The sequence below is a fragment of the Myotis yumanensis genome, unplaced genomic scaffold (genome assembly GCF_028538775.1).
Source record: "Myotis yumanensis isolate MYYU_CA2020_CCGP unplaced genomic scaffold, mMyoYum1.0.hap1 SCAF_4, whole genome shotgun sequence".
Classification (NCBI taxonomy): Eukaryota; Metazoa; Chordata; class Mammalia; order Chiroptera; family Vespertilionidae; genus Myotis; species Myotis yumanensis.
Genome location: NW_027223755.1, coordinates 78,117,046 through 78,135,071, shown reverse-complemented (window position 1 = coordinate 78,135,071; position 18,026 = coordinate 78,117,046). Strand labels below are relative to the sequence as shown.

General features: G+C 41.3%; 2 pseudogenes; one reads left to right on the top strand and one right to left on the bottom strand.

Annotated features, from left to right (window-relative positions):
* Nucleotides 1-1,600: 1,600 nt before the first annotated feature.
* Nucleotides 1,601-3,164, bottom strand: LOC139008181 (F-box only protein 31 pseudogene; annotated as a pseudogene).
* A 4,697-nt stretch (nucleotides 3,165-7,861) lies between these two features.
* LOC139008180 (small ribosomal subunit protein eS7-like) lies at nucleotides 7,862-8,421 on the top strand (annotated as a pseudogene).
* Nucleotides 8,422-18,026: the final 9,605 nt, after the last annotated feature.

The following is an 18,026-nucleotide window of genomic DNA, read 5'->3' as shown; positions in this document are numbered from 1 at the left end:
ACTACCCAGGTTTTCCACTATCATCATATACTACTAAATTTTCACATCTGTGTTGGTTTATTTTATAGTTTAGCTTCCTTTCTTTTATACACTGATCTATCTATATTCTCAGAAAGTATAATACAATTATCTCTGTAGTGAAACTCTATGAACTATAAATCTTACTGTAATATAAGTGGGCTTTCAATTCTCCTTTTTCTTAAGTTTTCTGCCTTTTTGAGTGCTTTTCTCATTAGTTGAAGTTACAATCACTTTATTCTCTTTATTGTCACAATATTGAATTTACATGATTTAGAGAGTTGCAATCTCTAGAATATCAATTTACTGTCTAAGAACAATGAACTCATCCTACTTATTAAAATCTCATTCTATGTTTTTAAACTTTCAAATACATAAGTCCTGTTCACTTATATTGTTAAATTTATATCTCACTATCTTACTAGTTTATTGTCATTGTGAATAGGTTTTATTTAACATTTTCTAACTAGGTATAATGCGCATATAAAGAAGCTGTCGATTTTGTAAACATGCTGATTACTCCAAATTCTTCTTAGTTTTAATATTTTTTCCAGCTCATTCTGGCTCCAAAGCCTATACTCGATTATACTCTACTGCATCCACATCAAATGCCTGCTCTCATAGGTGCTTTCTCCTCCTGGAATCTCTCCTCTTCTTCAGTCTTCTCCAGGTTAGCTTTAATGTAAACAGCCACCAGCTGTGCATTCCCTTTCATGGCCTATCTCTGGCCTTCTGTACTACACTGGTTTGCTCTTATTTATAGGTGGTCTGCAACTTTAAATATTACATGTCTTGTATTCCCAGCACCTAGTAAAGTGTGCCATCTATTGAATGTGATCAATAAATACTATTAAATGAAAAAAAAAAAAACTAACACAAAGAATAGAAATTCAGTTTTAAGAGCCCTGGGTTCTATATCTTTGCATTTTATTAGTGGTTAGTACACTTCCCTGCACATAATAAATACTCAATAAAGGTGAACTACTGGCTCACTATACTCCTTATACTTTTAAATATGCCAGTGCATATACTAGTAGATGCTACTTCTTTTTAAATAATCCTTGAAGTTGTTAGGTTTCTCTTAGACTACTCCTCTCTAGTCCATGGTCGTGCAAAGACAAGCAACAGTTATGCACAGGAATGTATTCAGAGGCTAGAGCTACTTTTCCTCAGACCCAACAAACATAGGGTTTTGTCATCTTACACCACATGGAAGTGGAATAGAATTGAAAAGTCAAAGCACAGTTGGACATATGAACAATGGGAAGTCATTGACTGAATGAGTATCATCCTTTTGAGGTCCACCATGATGACCACCACTGTTGCTAGTAAGAAAACATCTTAGAATAAATGCCTGGACAACAAGAGGGGGAAAAGGAGAATTGACATCTGCATTTACCCAGCATTCTACACTTCCCTTGATTTCACAATCATTCTGTTCCTACCTTTATTTTTTTAAAAATATATTTTATTGATTTTTTACAGAGAGGAAGGGAGAGGGACAGAGAGTTAGAAACATAGATGAGAGAGAAACATCCATCTGCTGCCTCCTGCACACTTCCCACTGGGTTTGTGCCTGCAACCAAGGTACATGCCCTTGACCGGAATCGAACCCGGGACCGTTGAGGCTGCAGGCCGATGCTCTATCCACTGAGCCAAACCGGTTAGGGCATGGACTGAATGTTCTTGAGCATCTCCAGGAAGGCCTGCGGGGATGGTGCCTCCACATTCTGGAAGGTGTTCTGGACTCTGCGGTACAGGAAGAAGTATTCCGCCTTCAGCCAGATGAACCCGAAGTGGTTCTCATCAAACAGGATGAAGACTCCAGGTAAGCGACTGGTGAAGGTGAATTCAAAAAAGGTATCAGTAACAGTGTCCACGCCATAGAAACACATCCTGCAGGTTCGGGGGTAGTTGTGGAGTCTTGAGCGCACGCCCACAGGCAGAACAAACGGGACAGGCTGCTCCTCCGCAGCTGCAGCCCCGAACTCCCCCACGCTGGGCTGGGCAGGGCTCTGCCAGCCATGGCCCTGGCTTTCCTCAGTTCCTTTTTCTTGCTGCTGCTGCCGCTCCCGGATCACCTGCTCGTCAATCTCCTGGACCACACGGGAGAGCTCGTTGAAGTTGCGGAAGATCTCGCCATTTCGCAGCTGGATGCGGCGCATGAGGTGGATCTCTAACGCCTTGGCTGTTCCGGTGACCCTCGTGACCCTGGCATATTTCCCATGGAAGCTGAGCATGGCAATCGTTAGGCCGAAGGTATCGCAGTTGCCTTGGAAGAGGCCTGGCCTGATGAGGTCGTCCGGGTGGCTCGGCGGGAGGTAGAGGCGGCGGTAGGTCAGGCTGTCGTCCTTCACCAGCACCCACCTCTGTCCTCCCCAAAGCCACGTTAGTGAATCCGCTTGGTGGTCTGTCATCTTGCACCGGGTGGTGAACCTGTCCTTCAGAATCTGCATGTGGCCGTGGTGGGGCCTGCTGTCGAGGCCTTCCATGCACTCCACCGTGGCTGATTTCCTCTCCGTCAGGCGAATTCTGAACGAGGGCTTGAAATGCATTGGGTCATCCACATGGCTGTCAAGGGAAGGCCTGTACCTCCAACCAGTAATGCATAAGCCATCCACCATGACATTCAGCAGTGTTCTATAGAAATTATCTAGCTGCCACAATCCCAAAATGTGTCTGTATGGGTGGAACAGCTTCGCATAGACTTCTCGATAAGACATACCGATCTCCAGGTTCTGCAAGTTTTCACGAACGCCAAACTCCTCCCGGCAGCGCCGCCTCCAGATGCTGTCGGTGTGCAGGATGTGGTGGAATTTGGTGCAGGCCTGGGCCAGGCTGGGCAGATCAGTGCCGGGAAGCGAGGCGAAGATCTCCACCAGCAACTCCACCGGCAGGTCCTGCAGCGAGCAGCGCGGGGGCGGCGGAGGCGGCATGGGGTTCGCGATTCCTCCACTCCCCGCACAGCACCCCGCTGCCGTGTCCGCCTCCACGTGCTTTTCTGCCGGGGCCGGGGCCAGGGCCGGTTTGCCGTCAGCAGCTGCTGTCAAAGCTGGGCGCTGGCATTCCTGAGGACACAGACAACACCGCGAAGAGCCCACGCCGCAGAGGCAAGCGCACTCCTCCATGCCTCCACGTGTAAAAGCCACCACAGTGTGAGCTGCTGCTCCTCAGACTGGCTTTAAGCTGGCTCCTCCCACCCAAGAGTCCAGCCACGCCCCCAGGGCCTAGCCACGCCCCTCAGAGAGGAGCCAATTGTAGGACTTTAAACCCATACGGAGGAGAAACCAACATGCTGGCATAGGCAAACACCGGAGTTTGCTGCCTCGCACAACCAAAAGACTGAACGGACATCATCCAGAACCACAGGAAGGCTGGCTGAGTGGAAACTCTACAAATAGAAGAAAAGAGAAAAGGATACTGAGGCTCAGAGGAGGCGCAGTGTGGACGTAAAATACTAAGGTGCGGAGGTGCATGTGGAGCGGGCTGGCGGCTGAGGGCGTGGTTGTCGCCTTCAATCGGGAGGGAGTCTCAGGCTCTGAGCTCCAGCTCCGGGGGAGTCTTTAGGGACCCAGACTCACACGGGAGAGGACCGTCTGGCAGCGGTTGGAACCCGAGGGCAGCTTTCCCTCCGAGGGGCCTGCAGCGACCACCGGGACACTGAGAAGCAGAGCCCTGTTCCTATCTTTAAAACAACACAAGTAAGGACAGTTATTATCCCAACTTTACTTATGTTATTTAAATACTGCAAGACAAAATTATTTTTGCAAAAATTATGAGGCCAACAAGTAATATAACGGGCACCAGGAGTTACGTTTTCTGAATCACAATCCAATATTCTGACATATTTGAATATTGCTGTACTTGCAGCCATTTTTTTTTATTCAAAATTGCTTGTTTTATGATCTGAGGGTATATTTGTTAAACAGTACTACCACCTGCTGGTAAGTTTTCCAATAATTTACATTATAGCAAATCCTAAAATAGCAAAATAACAATAAGAAATGTAGTTGTAATAATAAATTGGTTATTTTTTTTAATCTACTATATTACAGTGGTTCTCAACCTTCCTAATGTCGCGACTCTTTAATACAGTTCCTCATGTTGTGGTGACCCCCAACCATAAAATTATTTTCGTTGCTACTTCATAACTGTAATTTTACTACTGTTATGAATCGTAATGTAAATATCTGATATGCAGGATGTATTTTCATTGTTACAAATTGAACATAATTAAAGCAGGGGTGGCCTAAGACCATCGGAAAATACATATATAATTACATATTGTTTTTGTGATTAATCACTATGCTTTAATTATGTTCGATTTGTAACAATGAAATTGGGGGTCACCACAACATGAGGAACTGTATTAAAGGGTCGCAGCATTTGGAAGGTTGAGAACCACTGATCTAGGTCCTCTCATCAGAGCCCCCACCTCCACGCATGATCGAAGGGAAAACAGCTGTGGCAGGAAACCCCTGCAGTGGTCACAGAAGTCAACAACAACAAGGACAGGCGAAAACCAGATCAATCCAAGATGGAGGAAAAATTGACCAGAGACTGACCCCAAAGCTCATTATACCATCATTATAATGAAAACTGACACCACACATGGAAGGAAGTTCAAGGGATGCAAATGCCTACACTCCTGGAACAGACCATATTAGGGACAAGACCCCTCCCAACTAGAAAGCAGTCAGAGTTGGGCACCATAAAATTCAGAAAGCAATCACCCTTGGAAACACATAAAACCCCAAGAACTGACTGACCCCACAAGCAACTCACCAGATCACTCACATCCACTCGGATGTATACTTTTACTTTCACAGTGGTGCCCTGTGAGATTTGTAACCAGGGGGACAGCAGGTGACTCAACCTCTGATCTTGTCCCCAGGAACCTGAGTCCCAGCCTGTTTTTCTTTACCCGAATAAAACTTGCTTTCACTCTCACGCACACTTGTTCTTGAATTCTTTCCTGTTTGAGTCAAGAGCCTGGAGGTCCTGGACTGTGCTGGGGCAGGGCCAGCCCCAGCATGAAGTTATGGGAAATCATGGAGAAGAGTAAACTTAAGGACTTTAACTCTTCTGGGGAAGAACTTAGTGCATTTTTGTTGGACACAGCATATTTGTCTTATGATAGGCAGAATTATGACCACGTTATTTGATGAAGTATGGTTTAAGTAAGATGTGGATGGGTACCAAGTTGACAACAGGCGGACTTGTGATGGTTAATTTTCTGTCAACTTGAGTGAGCCATGGGTGTTTAGGTTAACATTATTTCTGGGAGTGGCTGTGAGAATGTTACCAGATAAAACCAGCAGAGTCAATAGAGTTCCTGCCCCAGTGTGGGTGGGCATCATCCAACCTGTGGAACGAAAAGTAGAGGAAGGAGGAATTGGCACCATTTCCTGCCTCGCTGATTGAGCTGGGACATTGCATCTCATCTAATCTTCTCTGCTCCTCAGACTGGGATTTACAGCATCAACTGCTCTGGTTCTCAGGCCTTCAGACTCCAGCTAAATTATACCACAAGCTTCCCTGGTTCTCTAGCTTGCAGATGGTATATTGGAGGCAGAAAAGTCCCACATAGCTATGTAAGTAAATTTCTCATAAATTTTCACATATATACATACATTCCCTCCCCTCACCCCCACTTACATATCATATTTGTTTTGTTTCTCTGGAGTACCTTAACACACTAGATTTCTCTCCCGAACATTCTCATTATATCATTCTTGATGCATTCAAGAAAAAAGTGTTACTTTTAATGAGCACCCCAAGTGATTCTCATGATGAAGAAAGTTGCAAAGCTCTGACTTTGCAAAAGATTTATCCTGTCTCTACCCATAGTTGGTTCTGATCAAGGTCAAAGAACTTTTCTAAAACTCAGTCCTTCAGAAGAGAAATATGGGGACTGTAGAAGAATCCAATCACTAGATATTCTCTAAGAAATTTCCACTGTGAACATCATCTTTTCGAAATAAAAACATTTGAAAAAATTGATCTATGAAGACAAACCCATATGTGGTAACTGAATTTTCACAAATGTGATAGTTAGAAAAAGCTTGTTTTAATATTTATTCAGCAATGTTGTACTCCCAATTAGTTATCCCACTGTACCATGAAAGAATTGTCAAAAAATTAACTTTACAAAGTAAAGGAAAAGAAGGAAAAAATTTTGTCAATATCAGTGAGTTTAGAGTTTAGAAAGTAAGATTTAAAGTAATTTTGAACTAGATGTTTGTCATAATCCTTTACTTACTCAGAGTCTAATTGAACAATGTCACGGCAGAAAGATAACAATCAGGAGAAACTGTTAAGAGACTCTTGGCTGTAACTGCATTAGCTTGCAGCCGCCAGATGCTGAAGTCTAATTAAAAAATTAGTGAAAAATAAGCCTTATTTGGGGAGTGTTGGGCACGTAAATAAACGACACTAGAAGGAAGCGGAGGCTGGTTTAGGACACACTGACCTGGGGAAAACCATTAGCTGCCTTATAGACCTATTTTCCATCACATCATTGGCTTGTGAAACCATTTATGACTCATTAAAATAAAGGACGAGAATAAAGAAGCTCTATGAATCCCGCTCCCCACTGCTTTATCCTCAGACCCGCCAGCATTTAGTATCACATGGAGAGCTAAACGTTCCATGTGGCGAACAGACAGATTGTCCGGGAATGGGCTGCTTGGAACTGAGGTAGCTGGTCAGCAATAAGCTTTGCCAGCTCATGTGCAAGAGTTCTTCATTCACAGCATGCCTTCATCTGGTCCTCAATAAGTCTTCCTCCTCACCCTCCCTTATGTTGCACATCTCCAGCTGATGTATGACTTCAAAGCTGCCCTTCAGTCTAGCCAGATTTTACCTATGAAAGAATGTGAAACCGGATCTGAGAGTCTCAGACAGCAGTCATTCTTCCTGTTGACTGACCTGCTCTGGCCAAAGTGACAACAGAGTGTAGGCTACTTTGAAACCTGGCTGTGTTCCAACTAGAACATCCAACTGCTGTCTGAATGGGAGCGGTTTCTTGGATGCATCACACCAAACTCAGAGGAGTTAATTTTACTGATTGGTCTTAAGTACTAAAATGTAAAAAAACAAAAACAAAACCTCCATTTGAACCACAGAAGAAAAGCAAGCTCTGTTCTAAACCTAGTGAACAAGTCTGCATTTTAACAAGAGCTCCAAGTGGTTTGAATGCACATGAAAGTTTAAGAACCACAGTGTTAGGATAAAAGTCCAACTCCTTCCGTGGCTCACAGGCCCTTCATGAAGCAGCCTCACTTACGTTTCCGGCTTCTCCTAACAGTCCCCATCCGTCCAACCTATAAAGATGCTCTGAGGGCTCTTCCAACTAGATTTTCAGACGTCCGTGCTTTTCCTGAATCCTCTTTCCCACACCACACCCAGCTGTTCACAGTGTTATGCTTTTTTTGTTCTCTGTCAAGGATAGTTCTTTTCCCCTCTCTTGTTCCTTTCATCTATAAATAATTTCTACTTCTTAATACAGAGGAAGATTTTACACTCCAAGTAATGACATTTGCATTTTTAAAATGCTGTTATTCTCTATATAGCTGCTATGTAGATACTAGGAGATCAGTGTCAGTAAACCAAGTAGGTAATTATAGAAGCCTGGACAGAGATTGTGCAGTGAAAGTGGGGAGGACAGAATACATTTGAATGACATTAAAGAGGCAAGGTTGATGAAACGGGTTATGAACTGAACTGTAACCTCATTGGCTGAAATTTTAACACCTTAATATCTCATTATATCCAACCCATCGCTGAAGAAATTATAAAAATAGAGTATTATCTTCGTTGGCCAGTGCTCAACAAGGAGGACATGTTCAGTTAGAGCATGAAGACTGTGAAGCCCAAAAAGCCAGGCGAGTTCTAGTGCAGCATCTCTTAGGCACTCTTGTAGCTGGAGATGCATTCAGGCCTGAAGGCCCAGCTAAGGGAGCTGAATATAACAGCGGCCAAGGAAATGGAAGTTAATGGGGATCAGAAAGCTATTATGACCTTTGTTCTCATTCCTCAACCGAAATCTTTCTTAAAAAAAGCAAGTCTGGTAAGTACTTGGAAAAAGGTTCAGTGGGAAGCACATTGTCTCTAATGCTCAGAGAAGAATTCTGCCTAAGCCAACTCGAAAAAAACTGTACAAAAAAAAAAAGGGCAAAAGTGTCCCAGAAACCACACTCTGACAGCTGTGCACATGTGATCTGGGAGGACTTAGTCTCCCCAAGGGAACCTGTGGGCAAGAGAATCCAGGTGAACCACAAAGGTTTATTTAGATAGAGTGCTGCAGAACCATGTGATGTGGAACACAAGGCTGAAACTTTTCCTGGTGTTTATAAGAAGCTCCTGGGCAAGGTTGTTAATTTTAAATTCCTGGAGTTTTAGTTGTAAACAAAAATGACCAAATAAAGTACCATTCACCAAAAATTAAAAAAGAATGTAAATTTCATCGTCTAATTTCAAAGACATTCTGGAAATGAAAGGAGCTTCTCCCAGGGTAATGAATAAAGTCACAACGAGCTAAAGGGTAGTCAACCTACAGGGGCTCTTCTTCCTGAAGGCACCACCACGGTCTGGTTACCTGACCTATTTATTACCTAAGAGAGAGACTTGCAAATGTTTTGATTAGAGTTTATATCAGTTTGCTTTTTTGTTTTTATATTGTCAAGAAAATATCATAACACCTCCTTAATACCATGTACATTCAGCACGGATCGAAAGCAAACTTTGGAAATAAAGACCAAGCCCTAAAGTAAGGTGACTTCAAACCTACCCTAAATCAAATGAAAACCAAGTCCTAAAAGATCAGTGAGGAAGAAATAACTTGAAGATTGACTCTACGAGTAAGAGGGGCTTGAGAAACACCTTGGACTTCTCAGAGAGTCTAACAGCGTAAAATCAAACCTACACAAGTCCAATGTGATCAGTGAGTAGCTTAACTGCTTGATAAAACAAAACATTCTACAATTTTTTAAAAATAATGTGCAACATGAAAAAATACTAGACATACAAAAACTAAAATATTGTTATGCACATTAAAGTAAAAAGCAATCAATAGAAACCAACCCTAAAATGGCCAAATTGGCCAAACCGGTTTGGCTCAGTGGATGGAGCGTCGGCCTGCGGACTGGGGGGTCCTGGGTTCGATTCCAGTCGGGGGCATGTGCCTTGGTTGCAGGCACATCCCCAGTGGGGGGTGTGCAGGAGGCAGCTGGTCGATGTTTCTCTCTCATCGATGTTTCTAGCTCTCTGTCCATCTCTCTTCCTCTCTGTAAAAAATCAATAAAATATATTTTAAAAAAATAAAAAAATAAAAAAATAAAATGGCCAAATTGGTGAATTCAGCAGTCAAAAATTTAACACAGATATTATAAATATGTTCAAAGAACTAAAGGGAAACTGTTACAGTGGATGAACAGATAAGGAATATGAGCTGAAAAGTGAAAATTATAAAACTAGCAAGGAAAATTCTATTCTGTCCATGAATGATTAAATATGACAGGAATTTCATTTCCTCCAGAAGTAGAAAACTCAACAAAATAGATTACACAACTGATTTCAGACGTTATGTAACAGGCAGGAAGTAACTATTATCCCTTAGAAAAGGGAAGCAAAGTAAGCCAGATAATTGCCAGAGGCATTTCTTTATCACACCGCAGAGAGGGGCAACCCTATCAAGCTCTGTTATTTTTTATTGAGTATGCATAATAATAAAAGTGTAATATGCTAATTAGACCAGACGTTCTTCCGGGTGTCCTTCCAGACGACCTTCTGGATGAAGCTGGGGCTGCGAGGGAAGCCCGGGTCCCGGGTGCCAGAGGGAAGCCGGTGCTGGCAGCCGGGGGAAGGAAGGCCTACTCTTGCACGAATTTAGTGCATCGGGCCTCTATATACAGAAAAGAGGATGCAGGGAGACATGAACAACTAGACTCAGTAAGGCAGAGTAGTGGGGAAAAGGAAGCTGCAGAGACAGACAGAATGGTTCCTTCAAATATTTGGCTGAGTACTGATCTGCATATGTATGAGAGAAATTACCCAAGACGAGAAAAGAAAAACTATGGAAAATAGTAGGTCAAACAATTCCTACAATTCACAAAGGGCTAGGGATAATTTTTGATTCCACTAGCCAGAGTTTAAAGACTCTATGATGCATTGGATAGAGTCCACAGATGGGTATGAACTTACTGGTGGGGCTATCTTGAAGTAGGCCCACACTAAATAATCTTAAAATCAAGCCTCAAGAGTCTAAAATTAATATGAAACTAACTCCGACATTCTTTAAAGGAATACAATTCAATCCAGCCCTCAACAATACCCAGCAATCAAAAATAAGCAGACAAACAAGGAAGCAGGAAAATACTAGCTATACCAATAGAGAAATCATCCAGAGAAACAGACCATAAAGTGGCAGAAGTTATTGACGTAGCAGTAAGGATGTTTAAAAAGGCTATGATAAAGATTATCAATATTCAAGTATGTCGAGGAAAACATGAACATAAATTAGAGAAATGGAAGATAAGATGCAAATCAAACTTATAGAGATGAAGAATACAGCATTTGAAATACCTGGGGATTAAGAAAAGATTATAATATAGTGAAGAAAATATCAGTGAATAAAGAAAATAAAGACAGGAAGCAAAACTGTATTTATTCTCAAATGACATGTTTGTCTACATAGAAAATCCTAAGAAAGCCATAAGAAAAACCACTGAAATTAACAAATAAATTTAAGCAAGGTTTATGGAATACAAGATAAATATACTACATAATAGCTACAAAATTAGGAAATAATTTTAAAAATCCAAAAGATAAGATGTAAAAGCATAAAATAATTAGGAATAAATTTAAACTATAAAACACTATTCAGAGAAATTAAATATCTTAATAAATAGGGAAATAAAAATGTTTGTTAATTGGAAGACTAAGTTTTGTTAAGATGTCAAGTATCCTCAGATTAATTATGGATTTAATGCAGTCCCAAATGAAATCCCAGCAAACATACACATATAGATCAATGGAACAGAACTGAGAGTTCAGAAATAGATATGCCAGTACATGAATGTATATGGTCAATTGTTTTTTGACATTGGTACCAAAATAATCCAAAAGGGAAAGTTTTTCAACAAACTGTGCTGAAATAACTAGATATTATAGTCATTAAAAAAAACACCCCAAAACCTTGGCTTCTACTTCAAATTTCATACCAAACACAAACCTTAATTTGAAATGGATTAGAGACCAAAAAAAGTTGAAACCATAACAATTTTGGAATCATATATTTGGATCAGTGGTAGCAAAGACTTCTTAGACAAGATAAAAAAAATCACTAACTATAAAATACAAATAAAGGTCAATTTGATTTAATCAAGATAAAGACCTTCAACTCTTCAAAAATACCATTAAGAAAGCCATGTTGAAGAATCGAAGATGGCGGCATAGGTAAACACCGGAGACTGCCGCCGCAAACAACCACTTCAAAAATACAACTAAAAGACGGAACGGACATCAACCAGAACCACAGGAAGGCTGGCTGAGGAGAGACTCTTCAACTAGAAGCAAAAACAACAGCATTACGAGGCTCAGAAGAGGCGCAGTGTGGAAAATTTAAAGGTATGGCAGTGCGCGCGCAAAGCGGGCTGGTGGCTGAGGGCGCGGTTGTCGTTTTCAATCAGGAGGGAGTCTCAGATTCTGGGCTACAGATCCGGGCGAGTCTCTAGGGACCCAGACTCAAACGGGAGAAGCGGGACTGTCTGGCTACGGTTCCTCCGAGGTTTGCAGCGGTTGCTGGGACAGAGAGGCGGAGCCCCTGGGGACGGACTGAGAGCAGCCATAGCTGTTCCCTCCACCCGCCCTGTTGAGCCCGCCCCGCCCAAGCCCTGCACAGAGCCATTTGCCGGATCGCCTCAGGCAAAGGCTAGATTAGCACCTCCCCAGAGGACTGAAGTTTTCCCACAGCTGATTCTCACAGCCAGTCAGCCTGGTGGTCAAATCCCTCTAGTATTAACTACAACAATTAAGGCTTAACTAGAACAAGACTGTGCACAAAGACCACAAGGGGGTGCACCAAGAAAGCATAAAAGATGCGGAGACAAAAAAACATGACAGAAATGGAGGATATGGAGCTAAAAATCGCAATTTTGAGGGCTTGCAATAAACTTGAGCAGAGCCTCACGAAAACTAATGAGACCCTCGATGCTACGATAAAGAAATTAGAAAGTAAGCATACACAGACTGAAATAAAGAATATTATATCCAATAGCAGACCAGAGGAGCACAAGAATCAAACCAAAGATTTGAATTTCGAAGAAGCAAAAAACACCCAACTGGAAAAGCAAAATGAAAAAAGAATCCGAAAGTGTGAAGATAGTGTAAGGAGCCTCTGGGACAGCTTCAAGCGGACTAATATCAGAATAATAGGAGTGCCAGAAGATGAGAGACAGCAAAATATCGAAAACCTATTTGAAGAAATAATGGCAGAAAACTTCCCCCACCTGGTGAAAGAAATGGACTTACAGGTCCAAGAAGCGCAGAGAACCCCAAACAAAAGGAATCCAAAGAGGACCACACCAAGACACATCATCATTAAAATGCCAAGAGCAAAAGACAAAGAGAGAATCTTAAAAGCAGCAAGAGAAAGAGACTCAGTTACCTACAAGGGAATACCCATACGACTGTCAGCTGATTTCTCAACAGAAACTTTGCAGGCCAGAAGGGAATGGCAAGAAATATTCAAAGTGATGAATACCAAGAACCTACAACCAAGATTACTTTATTCAGCAAAGCTATCATTCAGAATTGAAGGTCAGATAAAGAGCTTCACAGATAAGGAAAAGCTAAAGGAGTTCATCACCACTAAACCAGTATTATACGAAATGCTGAACGGTATCCTTTAAGAAGAGGAAGAAGAAAAAGGTAAAGATACAAATTGTGAACAACAAACATGCATCTATCAACAAGTGAATCTAAGAATCAAGTGAATAAATAATCTGATGTACAGAATGAACTGGTGATTATAATGAATCAGGGACATAGAAAGGGAATGGACAGACTATTCTTGGGGGGGAAAGGGGAATGGGAGATGCAGGAAGAGACTGGACAAAAATCGTGCACCTATGGATGAGGACAGTGGGTGGGGAGTGAGGGAGGAGGGTGGGGCGGGAACTGGAAGGAGGGGAGTTATGGGGGGGGGGAAAGAGGAACAAATGTAATCTGAACAATAAAGATTTAATTAAAAAAAAAAAAAAAAAAGAAAGCCATGTTGAACTAGGAAAAAAATATTTACAAGATATATTTCAAAAGGATTTTGCATCCGGAATACATAAAGTACCCTTACAACTCAAAAACAGAAAAACAACCCAACTATTTAAAATCGGCAAAAGACTTTAGTAGACTCTTCACCAAATATATATATATGTACATATATATATATTATATATGTATATATAAATATATTTATATATATGTTTATACACACACACACATATATGTATATATGAATACATATGGTATGAAAGGTGTTCAACACTACTAGTCATCAGGGAAATATAAATTAAAACCACAATGAGATGCCACAAAATATCACCAGAAAGGCTAAAATTATTAATACTGATTATATTGAGCTTTGGAGAGAATTACCACAACTGTGAAATTTCAAACTTTGCTCTTGGGAATGTAGAATTGATAAACCACTTCGAAAAGTCACTTGCCGGTTTCTTTTAAACATATATTTATGATATGACCCAGAAATACCATTCATAGCTACTTATTCAAAATAAATAAAAACATGACCTCACCAAGAGCTATACACAAATAGACAAAGAGTGCGTGAATAGATAAATGAACTGTAAAATTCATATAAATACTAGTCAGTAATAAAACCAAACAAATAATTAAACTATGACACATGCAAAAACATGGATGAATTAAAAAATATGCTAGAAAAAAGCCAGCTATGAAACAGCATATAACTCCAGTTATATGAAGTTCCAGAACTGACAGTATTAGATTAGTGGCTGCATAATGGTGGGGGTGGGGAGGAAGACTGACAGCAAAGGGGATTGTGGGAACTTGCTGGAGGTGATGGAAATGTTCTGTCTTGATGATGGTTACAGAGGTATATACATTAAAAACAACAACACATACAATGCAATCCTATATACTAAAGAGGTCATATGCAAATTAACCCTCATGCCCTCTCAAGATGGCTGCCTACGACCAGGCCAGCAGGGGGGTTAGTGAGAGACGACCAAATGACTGAACAAGCAGGGTGTGTGGGGCAACCAGGCCAGCAGGGGGGTTAGTGAGGGACGACCAAACGACTGAGCAGCAGGCTGCGTGGGTGCATGGGTGACCAGGCTGGCAGGGGGTGCCATGAGGGGCAACCAGGCCAACGGGGGGTTGGGGGGGGGCAGTTGGATGCAACCAGGCCAGCAGGGGGGGAGTTGGGGGTGACTAGGTTGGCAGGGGGTGGGGCAGTTAGGGGCGACCAGGCAGGCAGACAGGTGAGCAATTAGGAGCCAGCGGTTCAGGATTATGAGAGGGATGTCTGACTGCCGGTTTAGGCCCAATTGGGTTCCTGGATTAGAGAGGGTGCAGGCTAGGCTGAGGGGACACCCCCTAATGTATGAATTTTGTGCACCGGGCCTCTAGTTACTCAATAAAGTTTATCTGAAATAAACTCTTATTTTACTGCAAATCAACGAAAACCTGTACAAATGGTACCAGGCTTCTTGGCCAACCTGGGGAGGCATCCATTTGCAAAAAGATAAAATTAAATGATTAGTCAGAAAGAGCAGTTATTTTGTTGAGTAGCCACACTTTTCCTTTCAATATTTTATTTCATTTAGATTACTCTGATGTAGGAATTTACTAATTCCTAATAAATTAATAATACTATAAAAAAGAAAAGAAATATTAGCCAGGTTGATCATACAGCTTGCACTGATACCCAATGAGCTGATCTCATAGTCAGCACTGCCACTGCTATGGTCTGAAAGTTTGTGTCCCCCAAATCCTTGTGTTGAAAGCCTAACCTCCAATGTGATGGTGTTAGGAGGTGATTAGGTCATAAGGGGAGAGCCCTTATGAATGGAATTAGTGCCCATAAAAAAAAAGGCCAAAGAAAGCTTCCCTGCCCCTTCCACCCTGGGAGCAAGGCGGGCCCTCACCGACACCACACCTGCTGCTGCCATAACCTTGGACTTCCAGCCTCCAGAATTGTGAGAAGTGTTTGTTATAAGCCACCCAGTTTGTGGTATTTTTGTAGTAGCAGCCAGGATGGACTGAAACAACCACAGACTGTGAATCACTTGCTTTCCAGTTAGGTGAATCTTAGCTTTCTTCATATTGCCAGCTGTCAGCGAAACTGATGCTTGGAAACACACTGATTTAGAGTAGCAATAAGCAATAGTTCTAAGATAAATACATCTTTTTAAAGTTTGACCAGAGGGTAACAATTCATAATATCTCTTTATAGATTATACATCATATTATAGTTTAAAATAGTGCATTCTTGACCATTGTATTTTTGGGAGCATCATTTAAAGTACCCCTTATATTTTCATTAGAATAGCAAAATATAAATTGAAATAAGTATTTTAATAACTCATGTTCCCAGAGTGTATTTTTTTTAAAATATATTTTATTGATTTTTTACAGAGAGGAAGGGAGAGAGAGAGAGAGTCAGAAACATCGATGAGAGAGAAACATCGATCAGCTGCCTCCTGCACACCTCCAACTGGGGATGTGCCCGCAACCCAGGTAAATGCCCTTGACCGGAATCGAACCCGGGACCTTTCAGTCCGCAGGCCGATGCTCAATCCACTGAGCCAAACCGGTTTCGGCATCCCAGAGTGTATTTTTAAATATGTATTCCTAAGCAAATTTGAAGTAAAAAAATTACATCACAGATAAGAATAATGTTGCATTTTAAGGGAAAAAATCGCATTATGCTTATTTATTCATTCAACAACTCTCTATTTGTTGAATACCTACAATGTTCTAGGTATTATTGTGGATTTATCAATGAAAAGACAGGTCAAGATCTCTATCTGCATGGACCTTAAATTCCAACAAGGAGAGGAAGACGTGAAGAATAAACGTGAGTGGTGAGCTCTCTATGTCAGAGGTTAGTAAGTGCCTTGGGGGGAAAAGTAGAAAGAAAAAGTAAACCAGAGTGAGAGCCAGCCTGCCAGACCTGGGAGTGTGAAATCCCTACCCCAATCATTGAGTGTATGCATTTTCCCAGCACCCCAATATTTTAATGAAACGATTTATGGTGCAAAACAGGTCCTCTGTTAAGAATGCAAGATTGATAGTGCTCGCGGGCCCAATGTTTCTTATAGAATAAATGTTCTTTTGAATTGCCAATTTTTTGGAATTCCAGTTCGAATTAAGTTGCATTGATTTCTTCGTAACTTAAGTAGTTAAAAGAACAGTTCAATTAGGAAATTATAGGACATCTTTAACTTTTATTTTTTGGTGAATCTTTTTTTAGGTACAACAGTTGAGTTAAAATTTAACCATCATTATTTCTCTGCTCAAGAAACCAGAAAATTATAAGATATTTCCAGTACAAGGTTAAAAGTAAAATCTTAGCCTTGTACTAGAAATATTATTGTAATTTATAATCATGATCTATGAGCATACATCTTCTGATTTATGATTTATCTTACAGCACATTAGCTAATTATGGACAATTTAGAATGCTCAATAGGAGTTTAATACCTTAATTTTAAACAGAACTCAGTAATTTTTTTATTACAAAACTGAGTAGACTTTGAAGTAGCTCAGGCAAAGCTATCCCTGCTTCAAGGTTAGTAGTGGTTCATTGACCCCAAACAGCTAAAACCAGAGTGTGTATGCATGCTCCCTGGGTATAATATGTGTCCAAAGTCAGCTTCAGCTGCCCACAAGAGGCCCATTATCTCTGGGAAGAAGTGGTTGTGACTAAAAGTGAGGACTCAGTAGAATGCTCCTACTGTAAACTTTGGGCCAGAGGGCACCTGACCCCCCAGACACCACGTGACTGCCGAGGAAAAAAGAGCCATGTATCAGCATTTTCTGCTCTCCACAGCCCAGAGCAGTCAGATGGTTCCACGGTAGCTTTAGCACCAGTGATTAAAAAACAAACACCAGCCGAAACCGGTTTGGCTCAGTGGATAGAGCTTCAGCCTGCGGACTGAAGGGTCCCAGGTTCGATTCCGGTCAGGGGCATGTGCCTGGGTTGCGGGCACATCCCCAGTAGGAGATGTGCAGGAGGCAGCTGGTCGATATTTCTCTCTTATCGATGTTTCTGGCTCTCTGTCTCTCTCCCTTCCTCTCTGTAAAAAATCAATAAAATATATTTAAAAAATAAAATAGAAATAAAAAACAGACACCACTTTCCCCCCGCCCCCACCAAATTTAAAGAGTTTTCACAATGTGTGAAAAGACAGTAGTCTTATAAAAAATTTATTAAACTTCCCAAAATTTAATACTAAAAACATTGGGGAGAACAAAAATATTAGATAGAATCCACAGAACATAAAGAAAGCTAGACTCTTGGCATCTCCACAAATAACCAGCTGAGAACGTGGCCTCCTCCCGCGCTTTGCTGCACCCACACCCGCCCCATCCCTCCAGGCCTTCATCTTGTTTACTTAGTTTTAATGTTGCCCTCTTTGCACCTGTAATTAATGACAATGAAACCTGACAGGAATGGGAGTGAACAGGCCACGAGGGGAGCAGAAGACCGAAGTGTAAGGGCAGAAAGTTTGTGTAGCTGGCAAACTCAGGGTGTGCCTTTTAGAGTAATTAACAAAATGACATCATTCTTAAGATCTTGGTCACGGGAAGCACCCATGTTCATCACTCGTCTGTCACTTTAACTTCACAGTAAATGAATGTGAGATTAACTTGTCAACTCAAGTTAAAAATCTAAGTGCTTTTGTCAAAATCATGAATTTTAATTATCTTCATGTTCAAGACTCCTTTAAAGATATATGATGTAC